The 16,410-nt window shown below is 40.0% G+C and overlaps 1 pseudogene; it reads left to right on the top strand.

Moving 5' to 3' along the window:
* LOC114374166 overlaps positions 1–16,410 on the top strand; it is a 188,342-nt pseudogene that overhangs the window by 19,482 nt on the left and 152,450 nt on the right.

The raw sequence follows: 16,410 nt of genomic DNA, 5'->3' as shown, positions 1-16,410 counted from the left end.
GTAGCCCTTCCACTGTCCAACTTGTTGCAAAAGGAGGTGGAGTTTGACTTTAATGACAGATGCAAAGAGGCTTTTGATTGCCTCAAAAGAGCGTTGACTACCACCCCCATCATCCAGGCACCCGATTGGACAGCCCCTTTTGAGCTTATGTGTGATGCATCAAATTATGCATTGGGGGTTGTCCTTGCTCAGAAAATTGATAAATTGCCCAGGGTGATATATTATGCTTCTAGGACTTTAGATGCTGCCCAAGCAAATTATACTACTACTGAGAAAGAGCTTCTAGCCATAGTTTTTGCTCTTGAAAAATTTCGATCTTATTTGCTTGGTACTCGCATTATTGTTTATACTGACCATGCAGCTCTAAAGTATTCGTTGAAGAAGGCTGATTCTAAGCCTAGGTTGATCCGATGGATGCTCTGGCTCCAAGAGTTTGACTTGGAGATCCGTTATAGGAGCGGAGCACAAAATCTAGTTGCTGATCATTTGAGTCGGATCGAACGTGTCTCTGATGCAGATTCACCTATTCGGGATGATTTCCCGGATGATCATTTATATATATTGTATAGTATTTCTGACTCTCTTTCTACTCCCTGGTTTGCTAACATTGTCAATTATTTAGTTGCCTCTGTTTTTCCTCCCTTAACATCTAAGGCCCAAAAAGATAAGATTAAAAGTGATGCTAAGCATTTTATTTGGGATGACCCCTACTTGTGGAAATTGTGCAGTGATCAGGTCATTAGACGGTGCATTCCAGATCATGAGACTGACTCAGTCCTGCAGTTCTATCATTCTTCCGCACCGGGAGGTCATCTGGGTGTTCAAAGGACAGCTCGCAAAGTGCTTGATTGTGGTTTTTATTGGCCCACCATCTTTAAAGATGCGTGGAAGATTTGCAGCACTTGTGAGCAGTGTCAGAGAGCAGGAAATACACTTACATGGCGACAACAAATGCCTCAGCAACCTATGCTATTCTGTGAGGTGTTTGATGTCTGGGGTATAGATTTCATGGGTCCTTTTCCTGTCTCTTTTGGTTATGTTTATATTCTCCTTGCAGTTGATTATGTTTCAAAATGGGTGGAAGCCAAGCCCACTAGAACTAATGATGCTAAAGTTGTCGCAGACTTTGTCAGGTCTAATCTATTTTGCAGGTTTGGAGTACCTAAAGCAATTGTTAGTGATCAAGGAACCCATTTTTGCAACAGGACAATGCATGCCTTGCTTAAAAAGTACGGGGTGGTACACAGGGTATCCACACCATACCACCCCCAGACTAATAGACAGGCAGAAATTTCTAACAGGGAAATCAAGAGAATTCTAGAGAAGATTGTGCAGCCAAGCAGGAAAGATTGGAGTACCAGGCTTGATGATGCTCTCTGGGCACATCGGACTGCCTACAAAGCACCCATAGGAATGTCTCCTTATCGGGTTGTCTTTGGAAAGGCATGTCATCTTCCAGTGGAAATTGAGCACAAAGCATACTGGGCAGTGAAGACTTGCAACTTCTCTATGGATCAAGCTAGCGAGGAAAGGAAGTTGCGACTGAGTGAGTTAGATGAAATCCGCCTAGAAGCCTACGAGAATGCCAGGTTCTACAAAGAAAAGACCAAGAAGTTCCATGATAGCATGATAGTTAAAAAAGACTTCGTGGTTGGGCAAAAAGTGTTATTGTATAATTCTAGGCTTGGACTCATGAGTGGTAAGTTGAGGTCTAAGTGGATTGGTCCTTTTGTTGTTACTAATGTTTTTCCTTATGGTACAGTTGAGATCAAAAGCGACTCCACAAGCAAGAGCTTCAAGGTCAACGGACATCGACTTAAGCCATTCCTCACGAACCCTTCTTTAGTGGACGTAGTGGTGGAAGAGACTTCCTCACTCCACCCTACTCTTCCTCCACCATGACTTAGGGAGTTTTTCTTTTCCTATCTCCTTCTTTGCTTTTATTACACTTGTCCGATTCTCTTTGATGATTTAATTGTTTTTAATCTGTTAATTGTGCTACATTGAGGACAATGTGTTGTTTAAGTATAGGGGGGAGTGTTCTTTGGTTTTGCTAGTTTTGTTGGTTTTGTTAATTTGTTAGTTGTGTTAATTTGTTAATGTTGTTAGTTTCGTCGGATTTTCAGTTTAATATTTTGGGTCAATTTCGTGTGCACGTACGACTTTGCATGTTTTTCTTTGAATTATAGGATATGTTCAAGAAATGGGTAATTGTTTTGAAAATAAAAGTTCTTGACATTTTGTGACTTGAAATCCTTGATTCTTCTCTACATGTCATGATAGTTTTGAAAGCTCAATTTGAAAGTGATGATTTTACCTTTGTGAGAATTTGAGCCATCCATCATTATAATCATTTGGTGTGTTTTGCCCCATTGATTGCTTGCACAATAGCCTTGGCTTGATTCTTGTTGATGCGTCCTAATTCACATGCATATTTGGAAATGATTAAGGCAATTTTGTTATTATAAGCTTCTAGCCAAATGGACTTACCTTGAATTAATTCCTTTGATAGCCCTTTTGAGCCTTGTTTCCCTTTCCTTGTTTTGAAGCTCACTACAAGCCTTAAGTGAAAAACCATGATATTACCATATCCTTAAGGAATTTTGGAGCTTTGGAATTGTTTTGGGAATAAGTGTGGGGGGATTTTGTTTCATTGGACAACTTGTTTTGTTGGCTATGCTTCATGATGTATTTTGGGCCATACTTGATGTACATTGTATATTGGTTAAATGTTGGACATGTTGAATGAAATGTTGTTTCTCAAAGGCTAAAGAGTAAAAAAAAAAAAAAAATTCGAAAAAAAAAATCGAAAAAAGAAAAAGAAAAGCAATAAAGTTGAGTGAATAAGATCTTAAATGGCACAAGAATGATGAAACTCTTGGTTCTACTCTTCATGTTTAATTTTTATCTTTACTTCTTTTTATTTTCTTATTTTTTTCTTAATATGCACTTATTCCCCTTTGCTCCTCTATTCCTTTGGGATTTAGCCACTTATTCCATATTTCTCCATACCTTGTCCTTGGCCCCATTACAACCTTAAAAGACCTTTTGATCCTCATGTGCTTGTGTTTATGGGTTGATTGTCAATTTTAGAATCTTGCCAAGTTTATGTGGTGTTTGCTTTCATGGGTGCTTTGAGGGTAAATAGTAGCCTAGACACTTGAGAGATAGAGTGTATATCTTGTGAGGCTTTATCACTTTTCATTCTTGAGCTGATTAACTATTTTGCCATGATTGGGTTGCTTGGATGATTTTCATGAATGTCTTGACTTTTTGGATCTCCTTATGTTAGATGTTACCCATTCCTTTCATTCCTTGATGTTCATTGAGAAATATGTGAATGTTTTTGTTTGTCTCCCTTTGATATCCTTGGATTTTGTTCTTTGTTTCATTTTTCCCAGGAGTGCAAAAGGCTAAGTATGGGGGGTTTTGATGTGCCATCATTTTCTTCTATTTTCTAAACCCTTTTTGCACCATTTTAATTATTGATTGGTCTTAATTGTCAATTAATTAGGCAGTTTTATTATTTGGGCTAATTTAGCTAATTTGATGTTTTTAATCTAATTTCAGGAATTAATGAAACATTGGGCTTAATCCGGATTTTGGTTGTGGACTTGAAGAGGGCAAATAAAGCAGCGCTTACCTTAGTTAATTTCTAATTAGGAAATTTCGCAATTTTATTTTATGTTGTTCAGTGTTTATTTCGTTTTGGGCCAGAGTATTGTAATAGGGCCCAGTGACTTTGAGTGACTCTTTTTAAATAGCTGCCTTGGGATTCGTGCAGGGCATTCTATTCTGCTATGCTATTTTCATTATTCAGAGCTTTGGTTTTAGGTTTTCACGTTTTTCTGTTCCCTTGTTACAGTTTTCGTTCTTATGCAAATTTCCGTTTTCTGTTTCTAATTACGAGTTCATTCTTGCTTCTTCTTCTAATTTCATTTACATTTCTGTTCATTTACGTTTCTGTTCATTTACGTTCTTGTTCATTTACGTTTCTGCTTCATGTTTCATTTGCGTTTTCTGTTTAAATCCATGGAAGGCTAGATTTTCTGGTGTTGTTTCCTTTTGAGGACGAAGCCCAACTCTCTTTGAGGTTTCGTTTGTAATGTGGTTTCCTGGCAGTTTTCCCTTCACCAGTTATCCCAAATTTCGTGAATATTAATCAGTGCACGCTTCGTGTTCGATTAATTGCCTCTGAGCCTAACTTGCGTTCATGCTTAATGGACGAAGGGCTAACTAGTGTATGTGGTGCCTAATCACGTATTGAAAACCCTAAGTTGATTTTCGCTTAGTAAATTGAAATAGGGTTGGATTAAGTGGTTGACTGTTAGGGACGAATTCTCCATAACCCAGGATAAGAGAGTGGCTTCTGAATCAGAGGAAACAACCCGTTTTTAATATTAGTAGTTTCGTATTCCATTTTATTTGTTCTGCTCTTTAATTACAAAACAACCAAACCCCCCCCCCCCATCGTTACTGTTACTGCAAGTATATTATGAACATTTGGCTTGTCACTGCTCGTTGGGAAAAGACCTAGGATCACGTCCTAGTTACTGCATTTTCATGTTTATTTGATTCAGGTACGACCTCGATCAGTTTCCCATGCCTTATGGATTCTTTGTATAGCCTTGAAATTTTGCGCGCCGAAATCTCTCACAAGGAAAGGAGACATGCTTTCTTCCATCGGTGCTCCCCTCTTGGGGTACCCTAGTTGTCTTATAGCGAGCGCGGGATTGTAGTTAATACAACCCCTCGTTCCTATCAGCGGAATGTTTGGGTACCCTCCACATGAGAAAAGGACTCCCTCCTTTCCTTCCTTCCATTGGGGGAACCAACTGATTGTTCTACCTCCTATCCCGGCCAAGAGCTGGTCCCAATCTATTCTTCTCTTTTCAGCACACGAGCGATGGCTTTGGAGCGGACATGGATGCCTCGTGTCTTGCTGGAACAGGTGTGAAACCAACCAAACACAGAGAGAGGGCAAGCAACAGATGATCCGTGCGCTACTCTTCTCACACCTTCGGTCAAATGTGTCAAATAAATCTGCCAAGACAGCTACCACCGGGCTTTCCTTGCTATGGTGGTATGCAAGGAAAGCGTCGATGGCGGCTAGGTCCACCAAACCATCTACTTTTGGAAAAAGGACGACCCCAAAGATTAGCAATGCTAACACATCCATAAACGGGACCCAATCTTCTTGATTTGCCATATCCCTCGCCTTGTCTTCTAAGTACTTCCGTGGTAGGCCCGCTATACCGTTTTGAGTTTGTTTTACGCGGTCCAAACCTCTTGCTGAATCTTTGACCACAGTTGCAATTCTGCTCAAAGAGGGGAGACACCCGGAGAAAAGATATGGTTTTCTTCCCCCGAGAGGACATCCTAGAATCTCCTCAAATTCTTCAATGGTCGGTACCAATTGGAAGTCTCCGAACGTGAAGCATCTCAAAGGCTGGTCATAGTATTGGGTGAGTGACGTAATGGCCTCTATGGATACCTCTGCTATGGTCAAATCTAAGATCTTTCCGTAAGTCTTGCGGAAGGCTTGTGTCGCAACCTACCCTTCGGCGGGAGGGCGACGCGTGACTCGCGGGATGCGTGTTCCACGAAAGGAATACGCGCGGAGTCGCCACCAACGTTTATTTGAGGAAAACGTCGGAAAAACCGAAAAAGACGCGATCTATGAAATTTTAAGTGAAAAGGTTCAGGAGTTGTATTTACGCACAGGGAAGGTATTAGCACCCCACACGTCCGTCCCAAGGGACGGCAACCCTTAATCGAATGTGCAAACATGACTTTGATTTTTTATGTCTTTATATCCTTTATACCCTTTTTATATTTTTCTCTTTTTGTGGTCGACAAGGGTGTTTCCCTTTGCTCCTACGTATTCCTCAATTGGGATGAGAAAATCAGACCTACGTAGTTCTTTCTTATCAAGTGATTCTTTTTTACTTAAGAGGTGATCATTTTAAGGCGTTGGACCTTGAAAATGATCCATTTTACTTAGTAAGAAATTGAAATGACAAACTTCAAAAACCTATTTTTGTGGACGAGCTTGACTAGGCGAGTTGATTTTAGCCTTAGTTTCACTTTAGTTATTAGTCAATTCGATTAAGAATGAGAAATCCCAAAGAGAAAACGTCCGACTGATTTTCCGTTTTATTTTACTAAAAAAAAGATGTTTTTTGATTATTATATTATTTTTTACCTCTTTTTTATTTCCAACGTGGTTACGGCACGACCGAACGGTCGGAATTTATTTTAACCGAAGTTAACGGATAATACAATTCAAACGATCGGTGGAAATTTATTTTATTTTTAAGTTAACCAAGAAATGACTTAAATAAAATGATTTAAGCACGTCAAAAGGGGGTATAAAAAGTAAATGAAATGAGAATAGAAATACACAAAACACAATGTGGACCACCACGGGTACATAGAATGAATCGAAAAGCTTGGTTCGAGGTACTTACCCGTTGAAGATCGAAGAACGATGAAGAACGTCGAAGAACGGTTGAAACCTTTGCGAAATTCTTCACGGAAAACATTACGGAAACGTTTCGGAAGCGCCTCGGCTTAGATTTTCTTCACGGAAACAATTTTTCCAAGCAAATTCGAAAGAGAGAGAAGTGCCTAAGGGGCTAAACCCTTTTCTTCTTCACTTCCTCCCCTATTTATAGCAAAATAGGGGAGATGCTTGCCGCCCAGCTCGCCCAGGCGAGCCAGGTTGCTTCCTCCAGAAGCAACAACCTTCTGGAGGGCCCAAGTGGGCTTGGGTGCTATTTGCACCCCCATTTTTACTAAGTACACCCCCCACTGCTTTTTTTTTGTGATTCTTTTTTCGTAAAGTTACGGAAACTTACGAATTTCGTAACGATACTTTTTTTCTTTTCGTAATGTTACGGAACCTTGTGGATTACATAATCATCCCCTTTTTGACTTACGGAACGTTACGGAACCTCACTTAATTATGCAACGATGCTTCCATTTGATTTCCGGTGTGTCACGGAAACTTACGGATTGTGCATCAATATTTTTTTGGTTTTCCGGCATGTCCTGGAATTTCACAAATTGCCTAATGATGGGTGCCAAGCACCTCACAAGGACCAAAGAAAAGTCGTATGTCATCAAGCAAAGGTCCCCGGACGAAATTAGGGTATGACAGCTTGCATTTGGAGAGGTTCCATCAACCACCCTAATTCCTTGATGCTGGTGGTATCTAGGCCTTTAACCTTGACTTGGTAAAACCTCTTTCCGGTTTGATTTGTCCCCATGCTTACTAATGTGAGACAAAAAGCTGGTGCAAATCAAAACTCCGATATCTCATGGGTGGAATGGATGAATGCATGAAGGAATGCATATGACACAGATGTAATTTAGGGATGCGGGAGCCCGGGAAACTGTCTCCTTCTTAGACACAACGTCTAGGGGTAGCAAAGTGCCCTAACGTATGTATTTAAGACGGTGACCCGGACCCTCGCTTGATTTGTCTATAGAGGGAATTAAGACAGAACCCGTGTGCGATGTATATGCAAAAGGTGCAATACGGGAATGTACATATTATGACAATACTTACTGAATATAAGCAAAAGGGTATATGATACTTATGCATGGCAGTGTGAAAAAATGGCACGCAGTGTGCTTGCTCCGCGCCCCTATTTAAGGGACCTATAAGGGAGAGAGCTAACTAGGCTTTTAGTGATAATCCCCAAGGTAGTCATATCTCTCTTGATGGTTTCTAGAGGTATCATCCCCTTCGAAGAACATACAGCAGCAGTAGGGACTACTAGCAACAATATGTTTTCAAAGAGAAAAACTCTAGATGAGGGTTCACTGTAATCAAGCAAGTCGAAGACCTAGCATGATCACAGATTCACCTCCATTCCTTATGTTCCCATGAACCCGGGTATAGGGCCCTTTTTCAACTCACAGTGTGTGCAAATAGTGTTGGCGTTTGTGTGCATCAAATGAATAAATATTTACCTCATGCACACATTTTAAAACGCACTAAAAGCAACAAAGAGTTTATATACACAAGAACATAAAAAATAAAGGGAAACCAACAAAGGAGAAAGTCATGATAAAACATTGCACGAGATTAGAAGGCCTAACCCTCTAAAAATAGTCCCCAGTGGAGTCGCCAACTGTCGCAACCTACCCTTTGGCAGGAGGGCGATGCGTGACTCGCGGGATGCGTGTTCCATGAAAGGAATACGCGCGGAGTCACCACCAACGTTTATTTGAGGAAAACGTCGGAAAAACCGGAAAAGACGCGATCTATGGACTTTTAAGTAAAAGGCTCGGCAGTTGTATTTACGCACGGGGAAGGTATTAGCACCCCACACGTCTGTCATAAGAGACGACAGCCTTTAATCAAATGTGCAAACATGACTTTGATTTTTACGTTCCCTTTTACGTTCTTATATCTTTTATACCTTTTTTATATTTTTCCTCTTTTTGTGGTCGACAAGGGTGTTTCCCTTTGCTCCTACGTATTCCTCAATTGGGATGAGGAAATCAGACCTACGTAGTTCTTTCTTATGCGTGAATCAAGTGATTCTTTTTTACTTGAAAGGTGATCATTTTAAGGCGTTGGACCTTAAAAATGATCCATTTTACTTAGTAAGAAACAGAAATGATAAACTTTCAAAATCCTATTTTTGTGGACGAGCTTGACTAGGCGAGTCGATTTTAGCCTTAGTTTCACTTTAGTTATTAGTCAATTCAATTAAGATTGAGAAATCCCAAAGAGAAAACGTCCGATTGATTTTCCGCTTTATTTTACTAAAATGTATTTTTTATTATTATATTATTATTTTACCTCTCTTTTTTATTTCCAACGTGGTTACGGCACGACCGAAACGGTTGGAATTCATTTTAACCGAAATTAACGGATGATACAATTCAAACGATCGGTGGAAATTTATTTTATTTTTAGATTAAGCGAGAAATGACTTAAATATATGGCTTAAGCACGTCAAAAGGGGGTATAAAAAGTAAATGAAAACGAGAATAAAAAATACATGAAACAAAATGTGGACCACCACGGGTACATAGAATGAATTGAAAAGCTTGGTTTGAGGTACTTACCCGTTGAAGACTGAAGAAAACGAAGAACGAACGATGAATCTTGAAAAACGGTCGAGAATCTTCGCGTAATTACTCACGAAAACGTTACGGAAACGTTACGAAAGCACCTCGGCTTGGATTTTCTTCACGGAACTAATTTTCCTCAGCTATTTCGAGAGAGAGAGAAGTGCCTAAGGGGCTGAACCCTTTTCTACTTCCCTTCTCCCCCTATTTATAGAAAATTGGGGGAGAAGCTTGCCACCCAGCTCGCCCAGGCGAGCAAGGTTGCTTCCTCCAGAAGCAACAGCCTTCTAGAGGAATCTTCTGGAGGGCCCAAGTGGGCCTGGTTGCTATTTGCACCCCCATTTTTATTAAATACACCCCCTCCTGTCTTTTTTTTGGTGATTCTTTTTTCGTAAAGTTACGGAAACTTACGAATTTCGTAACGATACTTGTTTTCTTTCCGTAATGCTACGGAACCTTGCGGATTACATAATCATCCCCTTTTTTGACTTACGGAATGTTACGGAACCTCACTATTTGTGCAACGATGCTTCCTTTTGATTTCCGGTGTGTCACGGAACCTTATGGATTGTGCATCAATATTTTCTTTTGATTTCTGGCACGTCACGGAATTTCACAAATTGCCTAATGATGGGTGCCAAGCACCTCAAAATGACCAAACACAAGTTGCATGCCACCAAGCAAAGGTCCCCGGACGAAATTAGGGTATGACACACGTTAAGAAGGAACAGAGCCGAAAGAAGAAGGAAATTGTTGCAAGATAAGACAGTAGCTTCCATTCTAGAAGAAGAAGCTCAATCCTCTGACTCTACATCATCTTATTCACCGTCATCAAGGGAATCCACTACATATTTACCAGAAGCCTCTGTCATGGCTGATGAACATCAACACAGGGTTACCCTTGAGGATTATTCTAGTAGTTCAGTGCCACAATTCTTTACCAGTATTGCAAGGCCAGAAGTCTAAGCACATAATATAAACTTCCCTTATTCTTTGATTCATCTGATACAGGGGATCCTATTTCATGGATTACCAAATGAGGACCCCTATGCACACTTAGCAACATACATAGAGATTTGTAACATTGTAAAGATTGCAGGAGTGCCACACGATACCATCAGGCTCAATTTATTTTCATTTTCTTTGGCAGGAGAAGCCAAGAAGTGGCTTCATTCATTCAAAGGTAACAGTTTGAAGACGTGGGAGGAAGTTGTTGAGAAATTTCTGAAGAAATACTTTCCCGAGTCAAAGACTGCAGAAGGGAAAGCCGCTATTTCATCATTTCACCAGTTCCCTGATGAGTCCTTGAGTGAAGCATTGGAGAGGTTTCGGGGTTTGTTAAGAAAGACTCCCACACATGGATTCTCTGAGCCAATTCAATTAAACATGTTTATAGATAGGCTGAGACCACAAACCAAGCAGTTGTTAGATGCTTTTTCAGGAGGGAAGATAAAGTTGAAAACCCCTGAAGAGGCAACTGAATTGATTAAGAATATGTCTGCCAGTGATCATGCCATTCTACGAGATAGAGTACATCAACCCACCAAGAAAAACTTGTTGGAGTTATCATCACAAGATGCTTTGTTGGCACAAAATAGGTTGCTTTCTAAGCAACTTGAGATCTTAACAGAAACACTTGGTAAGTTGCCAACTAAACTGTCTACTGGTCAACCTTCACATTTTTCTGTTTTATAGGATACAAGTTGTACCATTTGTGGTGAGGCTCATGAATCAGGTCATTTTATTTCCATTGAAGAACGCACTCTTGAAGTTCATTACATGGGAAATCAGCAGAGACAAGGATACAACCAAGGAGGATTTTCGGGGTACCAGCAAGGTCCCTATAATCAGCAAGGGCAATGGAGATCACACCCTGGCAATCAATTCAATAAGGACCAGGGTGGACCTTCCAACAGGCCACCTCAACAAGGGCCAAATATTTTTCAGAGGACCACCAAACTGGAGGAAACACTAGCTCAGTTTATGCAAGTGACCATGTCCAACCATAAGAGTACTGAGTCAGCTCTGAAAAACCTTGAGATCCAAGTGGGTCAACTGGTCAAGCAGTTAGCTGAACAGTCATCCAGCAGCTTTGGAGCTACCGAGAAGAATCCTAAAGAAGAGTGCAAAGTTGTTATGACAAGAAGCAGGAAGCTTATGGTGGCTGAGGATGAGGATGTTGTTGCTATGAAGGAGCAAGTTGCTTTGAAGGACATTACTGATAAAAAGAAGAATGAGGTAAGAGATGAGAGGAGTCAGTGGAGAGAAAAACCAATAATTGTTGGAAGGGATGAAATAAAAGACAATGAAAAAGAAATAGAGGGATGAAAAGTGTGGCGTCCCTAAATAATGACTGGTTTAATAGTAATAATTTAAATAACAGAAACCATGGGATTTTTTTTTCTTTTCTCTCTCTTTTCATGGTAATTAAATTCAGAAGGAAAATGATCACTATAGAGTCCTGAATGGCCAGTTCACAACTCTATTCGAAGTCATTTCTTTCTGATCTCTCATAACCTCTAAACTATTTTGCTCTTTCAAAAAGAAAAATATACCAGCCATCATATTAGATCGTCACGTGAAAAATAATAAAATACGATCGATAAACTCTTTTCAATAAAGTTTGTTAACACTTCCCTTTCAAATAACAAGATTAAACATAATTACATTCATCATCTAAAACTGTCCAAAATATAGGAGTTTGCACAATACATAGTGACATCCAGAGCAAAGGTATCAACTATGGTGGCTTCAGCTACATATATACAATCATCAAAATTTCAATACAATAGGTCTACCACCCAAAAATCAAAAGAGTAAACCTAGCAGTCTGAACTAGATACACCCACCCACAAAAAGTATGTAAACCTAGTCTAAGGATTCATCTGCTATGATGAAGAGTCTTCACTATTCGCTATCCCTCCAGGGCCGCTCTCCTCTGTAGTGTCTGCCTCAGATGCTGACATGATATCCTTTGGAGAATCCACGTCAAGGAGTGGGTCCTCATCATCATCTGGAAAGTCAAGAGCATTTACAACAAGCTTAGGAGGTAACTCCTCTGGGTCCTCTTCAGGATCATTTTCAGAGGATGACACCTCTATCACTTGGACTGACTCCACTAGTCTATATGGAGTAGGTGTAGGTAGTATCCACTCCACAGGCTGCTGAAGCGTGCGTGCGGGTACCTCTGGATGTACCAATGAAGTAGCAGTGAGTCGAATCGTGCCACAGAATCGGCACCTCTCATTGCCTTTGAGGGTCTCCCAAACTCCCTCTAGGCACTCCATCACCACGCGATCATGGATTAACTGCGCTGCCATCACGATCTACAAGAAATAAAAGAAAGAGGATAGACTCTTTCACAGGAAATCTAACTACAGGTAACAATACAATGCGTCCCATAACCACTACGTATAGTCAAAAGGTCTCTCTCAAGGGATTTCATCTCTGGTAATCGATTACATACAAATTACACTGTGTAATCGATTACACCTAACTGGTAATCGATTACCAGTGCCATGTTACTCTGTGTAATCGATTACACACCATTGGTAATCGATTACCAGAGGCCACCTTAACATCCTGTCTCCATTTTTAAGCCTTGTATTCGATTACACACCCTTGGTAATCGATTACTAGAGGCCATCTTAACTTCTTGTCTCCATTTTTAAGCCTTGTAATCGATTACACACCCTGGGTAATCGATTACCAGAGGCCAATTTTCAGATACCACTCAAGATTCATAGCTGGCCAGCAACCACACAAGCCTCCTTGCTTTGTGGTCTTTGTTCTTTTATTGGTTGACTGCCAGGAGCTCGCCTGTTTAGGTACGTCACAGGTTCTCACTGACTGACTATGCCCGGGTTGGGTTGGGATTGGTCAAGCTTGGTTTTGGGCAATAGCACCCCACCTGACGTCCCCAAGGTCTCCTGACCCCCGCGACATATCTCCAGGTACCACTCTGTGGTCAACAAACAAAAGTAGGAAGACTGACTCTTCCACGCTTTGTCACATCAAGCTTGTTGGATTATGGGGAACCCGTCATATGTGGTACTAGGTGGCGATCGGGCGATGGCGCAAGTCAACTCTCCCACTTCCACAAATCAAACATGAACCCACCATCCCCAGTTGCCCACCTTCAACTGAGCTCACGTACTCCTACGTAGCCCTTATCCTTGTTCCTCTCAGCATCGGGTCCCCATCAATCCCTCCAAGCTTCCATAATATCCAAGCAATTCAATTCCAACTATCATGAACTACCCTAAACCAAGAAAACAGGGCAGAGGCAGAAAACTCTGCCCAAAACATATTCACATATTACAGCTTTCCTTACTCAAATACCCCAGTAGCATTCTCTGCGTTCCAATATGTTAACCGTTGGATTGACTTGAAAATTTTATTGGAGGTTTCTAGTACATAAGTCTACATTTTGACCGTTGGGATCTGCTAAAAAATGTCCAGAACCCAATATGTACTACCCTTCCCATAACCAGCAATGCACAAGCATTTTCTGCACAAGAACAAAAATTCTGCTGAACAAATTTGACAGCTTTTTGCTGCACAATTTGGCAGATTTCGAAATCCATCTTTCCCACATCCAATTTTGCTCAAATTGGATCCTACAAGTCCTAAATCATGTATAAATCATATTTAAACCAAAAACAATCTTCAGACCAAGGCAATTCAAAATCTAGGTATCTAAAACCCATCAATTTAGTGGATTTTCAAGGTTTGAGAAGTGAAAATGAGGATGTGGTAATTTTGGAGCAAACTCTCATCTCAAACAATTCTATAACATTAATTTAAACTTGCTCAAACTCGTTTTACGGAGAAAACTCCACCGATTCAAAATTTGACCCCTCAACACCCAATTTACCCTAGAAATGGCTCTTGCTTTCACCTTTGTCACTCATTTTTCTCATTTGCTCTGCCCAAGCTTTCCTACAAGTCCTAATTGACATTTTAAACTAGGATTAACTCACTTTAGACTCCAATTACCACTAACCCCAAATTTAGCTTTTCAAACCCTCAAAAATCTCACACTTTTCCCCTCACATCGCTACCATTCTCACATTTAACCCTAGGTTAACTCTCCCCATCATCTCTACCAGTTTTCTACCAACAATTTCAGCACACAAACATCACAAAGCATCATCATAAAACCCTAAAATAGAGTGGGTAAATTTGGCTGACATCAAACATGTCAAGTTTAGCATGCTTTCAACAAATTCCTTCACAAATAACTACCATAAGGCATTAACCTACTAAAACTACCCATTATATCTCCCAAAAACCCAATACCCACGAAATTCATGTGAGAAGAAGTCCACCCAAACCTGAAATTCGAAGTCCGACAACGTAGAGGTGCGCTTCACAGCTCCGAAAATGGCTTCCCTTTGCAATTTGGAGTAGAAATGATGAGCAAAGTTTGGAGCTTTAATGGGGAACAATGGTGGAGGAGAAAGGGAGAAGAAAAACAACGTGGGAGATGAGGAAAAAGCTTCTGAAAATCTGCTGAGTGAAGAGAGAGAATGTGGCTTTTTAAGAAAAAAATGATTTTCTTTTTCCTATTATTTTATTTTTTTAAAAGCACTTGCCACTTGTCCCATTTTGAGTGGAACAAAAAGGGGCCCACCTCTTCCTCTTGATGTGACTTCATACTCAACCACAAGGAGAGAGAAATTTGACCTTTTGAATGCTAAAATCCTGCCTCGGTTTGCGTGCCACTTCTCTGGTTTCAGTTTTTCGCGTTTCTCTGCACCCGTCGGGGCCCATTTTTGAAAGTAGGCAATATATATATATATATATATATATATATATATATATATATATATATATATATATATATATATATATATATATCAAAACACTCATAATGAAACCCTGAGCGTGGCTCAGAGGTTGGTTTTGTTAAATTTTAAGTTACACGCAAAATGATAATTTTTAGACTAATTAATTGAGAATTAATCTATAGTTGTCCAGTTATGGATTACTCTTCGTTAATTAGCCTAACCTACGCATCTTTCCCCCAATGTACATACTTCTACCAGGAGTATATATATATATATACATTGAATAATACTTATATATATAATTATTTAAAATATATCGTTTACAAAATTCCGGGTAGAAATTTCCAGGATGTCACAAAAAGAAAAGAAGAAAAAGAAAAAGTTGAAAAAATAAAGAAAAAGAAAAGAGTAAGAGTGAAAAAGCAAGAGAAAAGAGTAAAGAAACAGCTTCAGATGAGGAAAAGGAAGTGTCATACCCTTTGGTACCTTCCAAGAAAGATAAGGAACACCACCTAGTGAGATTCCTAGATATTTTCAGCAAACTGGAAATAACTATGCCATTTGGAGAAGCTTTGCAACAAATGCCACTCTACTCAAAGTTTTTAAAAGACATGTTGACAAGGAAGCACAAGTACATTCACCAGGAAAATATAGTTGTGGAGGGTAATTGCAGTGCTGTGATTCAGAAAATTCTTCCACCAAAGCACAAAGACCCTGGGAGTGTGACCATTCCTTGTTCAATAGGTGAAGTCACAATGGGAAAAGCTCTCATTGACTTGGGAGCCAGTATCAATATGATGCCACATTTCATGTGCAGAAGACTGGGAGAGTTGGAAATCATGCCCACTAGAATGACTTTAAAGTTGGCTGACCACTCCATTACCAGACCATATGGAGTAATTGAAGATATTTTGGTCAGAGTAAAACATTTTATCTTCCTAGCAGACTTTGTTGTAATGGATATTTGTGAAGATAATGACATTCCCTTAATCTTGGGAAGGCCATTTTTGTTAACTGCAAGTTATGTAGTTGACATGGGAAGAAAGAAACTGGAAATGGGCTTTGAAGATCAAAGAATTGATTTTGATTTATTTGTAGAAGACAAGCATGTGCCAGAACAAAATGTTTGCTTGCAGGTAAGGGAGGTTGAACAGGAGGTCCTGAAGGTGAAGGCCAAATTTGATATCACCCATTGAGGTATATGCGTCAAGCTAATGATGTTAAAAGAGCGCTTCTTGGGAGGCAACCCAGTTTTGATTCCTTTCAATGTGTTTTTCATGCATTGCAAAAGTTGGAATTTGCTTTTTGATCATTGAAAAAGGGGTATATCGGCTTATACTAAGTTATAGATATTGGGGTTTGATCTAAATGTTTTGAGAAAATGGACTGAAAATAACTTAAAATTTTTTTATTGAAAACAATCCACTCGCTAAGTGCATGCCACCGCGTTAAGCGCATCTTCTCCATGCGCTAAGCAAGGATAGCCTGCACTAAGCGCTCAAACCCCTGCATCTCAAGTTGATTGGGC

The sequence above is a fragment of the Glycine soja genome, chromosome 11 (genome assembly GCF_004193775.1).
Source record: "Glycine soja cultivar W05 chromosome 11, ASM419377v2, whole genome shotgun sequence".
NCBI lineage: Eukaryota > Viridiplantae > Streptophyta > Magnoliopsida > Fabales > Fabaceae > Glycine > Glycine soja.
The sequence above is the reverse complement of the archived record's forward strand: the minus strand, read 5'-3'. Positions and strand labels throughout refer to the sequence as shown.